We start from the raw sequence: 9,222 nt of genomic DNA, 5'->3' as shown, positions 1-9,222 counted from the left end.
TCAGAGGCATGGGCGTGCCTCTTTCGGAAAGGAAAAAAAAACCCATGTTTCCGGTTCGGTTTTTTCGTGAAAAAAAGTTTGTCAAAACCTATCAAAATGGGATCTAGTTTTGAAGATCTCGACGCGAGGAATCCAATAGCGAAAAGCGGTTCGAGATTTGGACGCACGGTTTAAGAGATAAAACATTTTAAATAAACGGATCTACAAAAAAGGAAAAACTCCCATGTTGCGACAAGTGGCGCACATGCATCACGCACTTATCGCTACCTGGAAAGTTGGAGTGATCTCCGCAAGAAGTACTCCTTAATTAGTGATTTCGGTCTTTGATTCGATTCCCAGCTCAAGCGGAATTTTTGCAATTTGTATATGCGGACGACAGCAAAATGGGCCAAGCCCAGCTAAAGCTGCTTGCAGTACTAAATAGAAAATGCCAGGGCAACCGACCTGGAGTAATCATTATTCGAGTAATTTATTCTGCATTTGGCAGGCTGTCTAGATTTCTCTTCCGAAATCAGAAATCACTAGTCAGAGGGGGCTCCTTAAATGTTTTATCTCTTGAATTGTGCGTCCAAATCATGAACAATTTTCACCATTGTGCTTTTTGCCGAGATCTTTGAAACTAAATCTCATATTAATAAATTTGGACAAAAAAATAAAAAGAAGAGAAAATCAGAAAACAGAAGAAGAAAATCAAGAACCAAAAATTGGAAAATAATCGGAAAATGATGAAAACCGAATACCAAAAAACAATATAAAACGGAAACAAAAAACCGAAAACCAAAAAAACAGAAACCTAAAGCACCTCTATGCATTTCATGTTTTTTTAAACACACATGTGCTTTTTCATTGTTCGGAAAAACAGTTGAAGCACATATGTGCTTTTCCACTTTCCGAGAATCAAGCTAAAGCGCAGTTGTGCTTCATGCGAAAGCACACGTGTGCTTCGACATGAAGTACAATTATGCTTTCAAAAGAGTGAAGCATGGTTGTGCTTCCACGTGAAGCACGAACTATGCTTTTGCACTTTCGCGGTTCTCTGTTTCCTTTTTCCTTTAGTTCCTCGGTTCTTTTTTCAAGTTCTCATTTCTCAAATTTTCAGTTTCTAGTTTTTATCCCTTCTTTTGTCTATCGTATTTACATTTTCTTTTTTTGTTTCCAATTTTTTTGGTTTTTTTTGTTCCGGTTTTTCAGGTATTGTGCTTTTGTGTTTAAAAAAAAGTGAAGCACAATTATTCTTTTGTGCTTCACCCAAAAGGGAAGCACAAGTTATTTACTTGGTAGCACGGGTTCATACGGTTTGGAAGCTCAAGTTATTTCTAGTTGGAAGCATGTATTTGCCGAAAAAAAGTTCATCGAAACTATCAACCATGGAATCTAGTTTTGAAAAAATCGACACGAAAAACACAAGAGTGAAAGTAGTACATGATTTGGACGCATGGTTCAAGAGATGAAATATTCTCGGAAAAAGAATCTAGAAAAAAAGCACTAACAAACACACCGTGCCTCCCATGCAAGGGAAGAAAATCCCACCATTGCGATAAGTTGCACATGCAATGCGTTACTTAACACCACAAGAGATGGTGAGAGTGACATTTTCAAAGAGTAGCCCATAATAAGTGATTTCGCTAAGGGGATATGATAGAAGCAGTAGCTCCATCCCCATGCATGCTCATGTGTGTATTTTTACACTCATTACCACCATTATTTAAAACGGATAATCCTAGATATTTCAAGAATATCACTCTGATGCTATTACTCTTTTTTTAGGGTCAATGTTACCGCTTTATTCAACTTACGAAGTTCGGAATCTCATCCGACAAAATAGAAAGAACGAAATCAGGGGGAGCCCCCAACCAGACCTTACATAGTTCATCACCCACTCCTACTCTAGCTAGCTTATGCGCGACAACATTTGCAGAACGTCTAACCCACAAAACCTTATAGTCAACAAAGGATCGCAACAAAGTTTTGATCTCCTCCACCAAAGGCCCAGGCGCCGAGAGCTCTTTGGACTGGTTCTTCAGCATGTGCACCACTCCTTGAGAGTCTAACTCTACATGAACTCTTTGCACATTAGTATCGATTGCCACCTCGAGAGCCAGCCTGCAGGCCAAGATGTCAGCTACCTCGGGATCGGACACGCCAGCGAAAAGGTGACAGACACCCCCTCTAAAGGCCCCCATATGGTCCCTTAGTACCGCTCCTCCGCCTGCTTTGTCCCCCATCTTTGACGTTGCACCGTCAGAGTTTACTTTGATCCAACCCTCGGCCGGCGGTTCCCATTGCTGGCGTTGAGAGCGAGCTGGGATGTTGTTTGAACTGGGGTGTGCTAGTTTCCACTCCTCCATCCGCCTCAACACAGTGGCCAAGATTTCATGTCGTGGCTTTATCCTCTTTCCATCTCGCGCCCTCGTTCCTGGCCAGCCAAAGGCCATACAGCACCTACACCATCGCCTGTTTTGCGTCATCGGATGCTTCCGCTAGCCACTACAGTAGCCAACGAGTTATTCCTCCCTGGGAGTCAAGATGGCATGGTGGGATCGCCACCATATCTCCCATCTCCGAGCGAAATAGCTGCCAAAAAGTACAAAGTGATGACACGCCCAAAACCGATGACCTATAGTTTCTTCACGACCATAGGCAACACAAAAGACCCCAGGCCTAATCTTTCTCTGATGGAGCTTTGATCCAACCGCCCAGCCATTTGAAACCAATCTCCAAAGATGGATTTTGGCCTTCCCCAGTGCATTCGTGGCCCAAAGTGACATATATCCCTTGTGTTTATTGATAACCCACAAGTGTAGGGGATCGCAACAACTTTCGAGGGTGAAGTACAACCCAAATTTATTGATTTGACACAAGGGGAGCCAAAGAATATTCTTGAGTATTAGCAGTTAGTTGTCAATTCAACCACACCTGGATAACTTAATATCTGCAACAAAGTATTTAGTAGCAAAGTAGTATGATAGTAATGGTAACAGTAGCAAAGGTAAAGATAAATGTTTTTGGGTTTTAGTAGTAGTTGTAACAGCAGCAACGGTAAAGTAAATAAGCGGAGAACAATATATGAAAAGCTCGTAGGCAATGGATCAGTGATGGATAATTATGCCGGATGCGATTCCTCATGTAATATCTATAACATAGGGTGACACAGAACTAGCTCCAGTTCATCAATGTAATGTAGGCATGTATTCCGTAAATAGTCATACGTGCTTACGGAAAAGAACTTGCATGACATCTTTTGTCTTACCCTCCTATGGCAGCGAGGTCCTAGTGGAAACTAAGGGATATTAAGGACTCATTTTAATAGAGAACCGGACCAAAGCATTAACACATAGTGAATACATGAACTCCTCAAACTACGGTCATCACCGAGAAGTATCCCGATTATTGTCACTTCGGGGTTGTCGGATCATAACTCATAATAGGTGACTATAAACTTGCAAGATAGGATCAAGAACACACATATATTCATGAAAACATAATAGGTTCAGATCTGAAATCATGGCACTCGGGCACTAGTGACAAGCATTAAGCATAGCAAAGTCATAGCAACATCAATCTCAGAACATAGTGGATACTAGGGATCAAACCCTAACAAAACTAACTTGATTACATGGTAAATCTCATCCAACCCATCACCGTCCAGCAAGCCTATGATGGAATTACTCACACACGACGGTGAGCATCATGAAATTGGTGATGGCGGATGGTTGATGATGACGACGGCGATGAATCCCCCTCTCCGGAGCCCCAAACGGACTCCAGATCAGCCCTCCCGAGAGAGATTAGGGCTTGGCGGCGGCTCCGTGTCGTAAAACGCAATGAAACTTTCTCTTTGATTTTTTTCTCCGCGAGATGGATTATATGGAGTTGGAGTTGAGGTTGGTGGAGCTCGAGGGGGCCCACGAGATAGGGGGCGCGCCCTACAGGGGGGTAGGCCTGTATCGTGGACAGGCCTTGGGCCCCCTAGTGTATTTCTTTCGCCCAGAAATTCTTATTAATTCCAAAAAGTGCCTCCATGGATTTTTAGGACATTCCGAGAACTTTTCTTTTCTACACATAAAACAACATCATGGCATTTCTGCTGAAAACAACGTCAGTCCGGGTTAGTTTCATTCAAATCATGCAAGTTAGAGTCCAAAACAAGGGCAAAAGTGTTTGGAAAAGTAGATACGTTGGAGACGTATCAACTCCCCCAAGCTTAAACCTTTGCTTGTCCTCAAGTAATTCAATTGATAAACTGAAAGTGGTAAAGAAAAACTTTTACAAACTCTGTTTGCTCTTGTTGTTGTAAACATGAAAAGCCAACATTCAAGTTTCAGCAAATATTATGAACTAACCATACTCACAATAACACTTAGCTCTCACAATTACTCATATCAATAGCATAATCAGCTAGCGGGACATAATAATAAAACTTGGATGACAACACTTTCTCAAAACAATCATAACATGATATAACAAAATGGTATCTCGCTAGCCCTTTCTGAGATCGCAAAACATAAATGCAGAGCACCTTTAAAGATCAAGGACTGACTAAACATTGTAATTCATGGTAAAAGAGATCCAGTCAAGTCATACCCAATATAAACCAATAGTAATGAATGCAAATGATAGTGTGGTCTCCAGCGGGTGCTTTTAATAAGAAGGGTGATGACTCAACATAAAAGTAAATAGATAGGCCCTTCGCAGAGGGAAGCAGGGATATGTAGAGGTGCCATAGCTCGATTTTAAAATAGAGATTGAATAAAATTTTGAGCGGCATACTTTCACTGTCAACGCAACAACTATGAGATGGCTGTATCTTCCATACTACATGCATCATAGGCAGTTCCCAAACAGAATGGTAAAGGTTTATACTTCCCCAACCACCAACAAGCATCAATCCATGGCTTGCTCGAAACAACGAGTGCTTCCAACTAACAACAGCCCTGGGGGAGTTTTGTTTAATTATTTTGATTTGCTTTGATCTTTTTGGATCATGGGACTGGGCATCTCGATTACCGGCCCTTTCTCATGAATGAGGAGCGGAGTCCACTCCTCATTAGAATAACCCACCTAGCATGGAAGATATAGGCAGCCCTAGTTGTAACATGAGCTGCTCGAGCATACAAAACAGAATTTCATTTTAAGGTTTGGAGTTTGGTACATACAAATTTACTTGGAACGGCAGGTAGATACCGCATATAGGAAGGTATAGTGGACTCATATGGAACAACTTTGGGGTTTAAGGAGTTTGGATGCACAAGCAGTATTCCCGCTTAGTACAGGTGAAGGCTAGCAAAAGACTGGGAAGCGACCAACTGAGAGAGCGGCAACAGTCATAAACATGCATTAAAATTAATTCACACCGAATACAAGCATGAGTAGGATATAATCCACCATGAACATAAATATCGTGAAGGCTATGTTGATTTGTTTCAACTACATGCGTAAACATGTGCCAAGTCGAGTCACTCAATTCATTTAAAGGAGGATAGCATCCCATCATACCACATCATAATCATTCTAATATCATGTTTGCACGCAAGGTAAACCATTATAACTCATAGCTAATCAAGCATGGCACAAGCAACTATAATCTCTAAATGTCATTGCAAACATGTTTACTTCATAATAGCTGACTCAGAAACGATGAACTCATCATATTTACAAAAACAAGAGAGGTCGAGTTCATACCAGCTTTTCTCATCCCAATAAGTCCATCATATATCGTGATTATTGCCTTTCACTTGCATGACCGAACGATGTGATTATTGCATTGGACTAAGCTGGAATCTGCAAGCATTCAACTCAAAAGAGAAGACAAGATAATATGGGCTCTAAATTAAATAAACAATCATGCATATGAGAGCCACTAAGCATTTTCAATACGGTCTTCTCGACCCCCAAAGGAAAGAAAAGAAAATAAAATTATTTACACGGGAAAGCTCCCAACAAGAAAGAAGAAGAACTAGAAATCTTTTTGGGTTTTCATTTTAATTTCTACTACAAGCATGGAAATTAAACTAACTAATTTTTTTTGGTTTTTCTTAAGGTTTATCAAGCACACAAGAAGAAAACTAGAAAAAGAAATTTAAACTAGCATTGTAATACAATGAAAGAGTATGAGCACCGACGACTAGTGTGTGAACATGAATGTAAAGTCGGTGAGAAATACGTACTCCCCCAAGCTTAAGCTTTTGGCCTAAGTTGGTCTAATACCAAGGACTGTCGCTACTCTCCCCGGTGTAATGGGAGGTGTAATCAGGATACCACTGGCTGGTCATCTCCGGATCCCACTGGACAGATGATGCACGATAAGGGTCCAGTTGAGGTTCCGGCTCAGGTTCAGGTTCTGCAGTAAAAGCTTGGGCTCGATGATTGTTCACCCTTCCGGTGTGACGAGAAAATTTTCTGCAAGCAAATCAAACAACAAAGGCGCAGGCAAAATAATAATCTCAAAGTGTTTCTTATTGAATCTAAGTTTATGCAAGAGCATCCTATCTTCGTTGTCAACAATAAATTTGTGTGCTACCATGCTCTTGTAATCTAAAATGTGAGGAGGCAATTTTATCTCCCCCTTCTCAAGGTGCCTAATGGGCATCTGAAAACGTTTAGCAAGACGTGCAACATAGATACCTCCAAATATGGGGCCTTTTGTACGATTCAGGGCTAGCCGTTTAGCAACGACAACACCCATACTAAAAGTATTGTCTCCAAGCAAGGCATGTTGAAGAATGATAATATCAGGAACGCTCAAGTTTCCACTATTTCCACGACCAATCAAGCATCTACTAGCAAATATGGCAAAGTAGCGTAAAACAGGAAAGTGTATGCTAGAGACTTTTGCCTCAAAGCCCTTCTTTGGCTCCTCTACAGCTATAGTATTAACAAATCCATCCACATCTTTACGATGGGGTTCCTCTAATTCTCCCTCATAAGGTATCCTACACACCGCACACAAATTACTTAAAGACATTTCTCTGAATTCATCATATAAATGAAATGATACTGCAGGCGTTGACTTCTTAGGATAATAATAAAAGTTTTGCACGAAAGTATTGGTGAGTAAGAGATACTGATCGATTCGGTCGTCCATGAAACCGGTGAGGCCTGCAGTCTCGATTAAAGCATAAAAGTCTTCATGAATTCCAGCTTCTTTTAAGAAATCCTCGCATGGCCATTCACACGAACGTACTTCCGCTAAGTGAGGAAGATTATACTTGGCCTTTTCCTTCTCTTTGGCTTGTTTTTCCTGAGGCTTTGGCTAGAAGAGCCCCTCAAAAACTTCCTTAACATTTTCTGAAAATCTCTGAAATTTTAGTAACTTCAAAATAAAAGTGAATAAAACTAAACAACATTGATAGCAACTACTCCTACAAGTGTCTAGAGCCTATATCATGCATTGGAATTGCTTGGGACCTCAAAATTTTAACATGCAAGCTCAAGAACATGGTCATCTATGCAGTAAAAATTTGCAATGAATAAAGCACTAGAACAAAAACTAATTGGACCAATGGAGGAGTCACATACCAAGCAACAATCTCCCAAAGCAATTTTGTGAATGGAGCTTTGAGCAAAGAGATCGAAAATCGCAGCAAAACGAGCTAGAACTCGTGCTTGAGATGGATGGGGATTTTTTGGGGTGAAAGATGAAGTGTGTGGGTGCTGGCATAAGTGGAGGGGAGCCACCAGAGGCCCACGAGACAGGGGGGCACGCCCTATAGGGGGGGCCCTCTACTCTCATGGCCTGGTGCTTGCCCCTCCTGCAGTGATTTCAGTGCCTAAAATCCTCAAATATTCCAGAAAAAATCATACTAAATTTGCAGGGCATTTGGAGCACTTTTATTTTCGGACTATTTTTTATTGCACGGATAATTCAGAAAACAGACGGATAATACTATTTTTGCTTTATTTAATCTAAATAACAGAAAGTAGAAAGAGGGTACAGAAGGTTGTGCCTTCTAGTTTCATCTATCTCATGATCATCAAAATGAATCCACCAACAAGGTTGATCAAGTCTTGTTAACAAACTCATTCCGAATAACACGGAACCGGAGAAATTCTGAATAACACTAAGTTACCTCAACAGGGATATGAAAATCCCCAAAATAAGAATATCATACTTTTTCTTGACAGTAGGGAGAGGAAATTCAAAACCTCCAAAAATAATAGCTGGAACTTTTTCAATAGAATTGATGCTATGAACTTGAGATTGTTTCCTCAGAAAGTGTACCGTATGCTCATTACCATTAAGATGAAAAGTGACATTGCCTTTGCTGCAATCAATAACAGCCCCTGCAGTGTTAAGAAAAGGTCTACCAAGGATAATAGACATACTATCGTCCTCAGGAATATCAAGAATAACAAAGTCCGTTAAGATAGTGACATTTGCAACCACAACAGGCACATCCTCACAAATACCGACAGGTATGGCAGTTGATTTATCAGCCATTTGCAAAGATATTTCAGTAGGTGTCAACTTATTCAATTCAAGTCTACGATATAAAGAGAGAGGCATAACACTAACACCGGCTCCAAGATCACATAAAGCAGTTCTAACGTAATTTCTTTTAATGGAGCATGGTATAGTTGGTACACCTGGGTCTCCAAGTTTCTTTGGTATTCCACCCTTAAAAGTGCAATTAGCAAGCATGGTGGAAATTTCAGCTTCCGGTATCTTTCTTTTATTTGTAATGATATCCTTCATATACTTAGCATAAGGATTTACTTTCAGCATATCAGTTAAGCGCATATGTAAGAAAATAGGTCTAATAATTTTAGCAAAGCGCTCAAAATTCTCATCATCCTTTGACTTGGATGGTTTAGGAGGAAAGGGCATGGGTTTCTGAACCCATGGTTCTCTTTCTTTACCGTGCTTCCTAGCAACAAAATCTCTCTTATCATAACGTTGATTCTTTGATTGTGGGTTATCAAGATCAACAACAGGTTCAATCTCTACATCATTGTTTTTGCTAGGTTGAGCATCAACATGAACATTATTATTATCATTATCACTAGTTTCATGTTCATCACCTGATTGAGTTTCAGCATCAGAAATAGAAATATCATTGGGATTCTCAGGTGTGTCTACAGTAGGTTCATTAGAAGCATGCAAAGTTGTATCGTTTTTCTTTTTCTTCTTTTTAGAAGAACTAGGTGCCTCTAAATTATTTCTCTGAGAATCTTGCTCGATTCTCTTAGGGTGGCCTTCAGGATACAAAGGTTCCAGATTCA

The sequence above is a fragment of the Triticum dicoccoides genome, chromosome 7B (genome assembly GCF_002162155.2).
Source record: "Triticum dicoccoides isolate Atlit2015 ecotype Zavitan chromosome 7B, WEW_v2.0, whole genome shotgun sequence".
In the NCBI taxonomy this organism is placed as follows: domain Eukaryota; kingdom Viridiplantae; phylum Streptophyta; class Magnoliopsida; order Poales; family Poaceae; genus Triticum; species Triticum dicoccoides.
Note: the sequence above shows the minus strand (reverse complement) of the source record.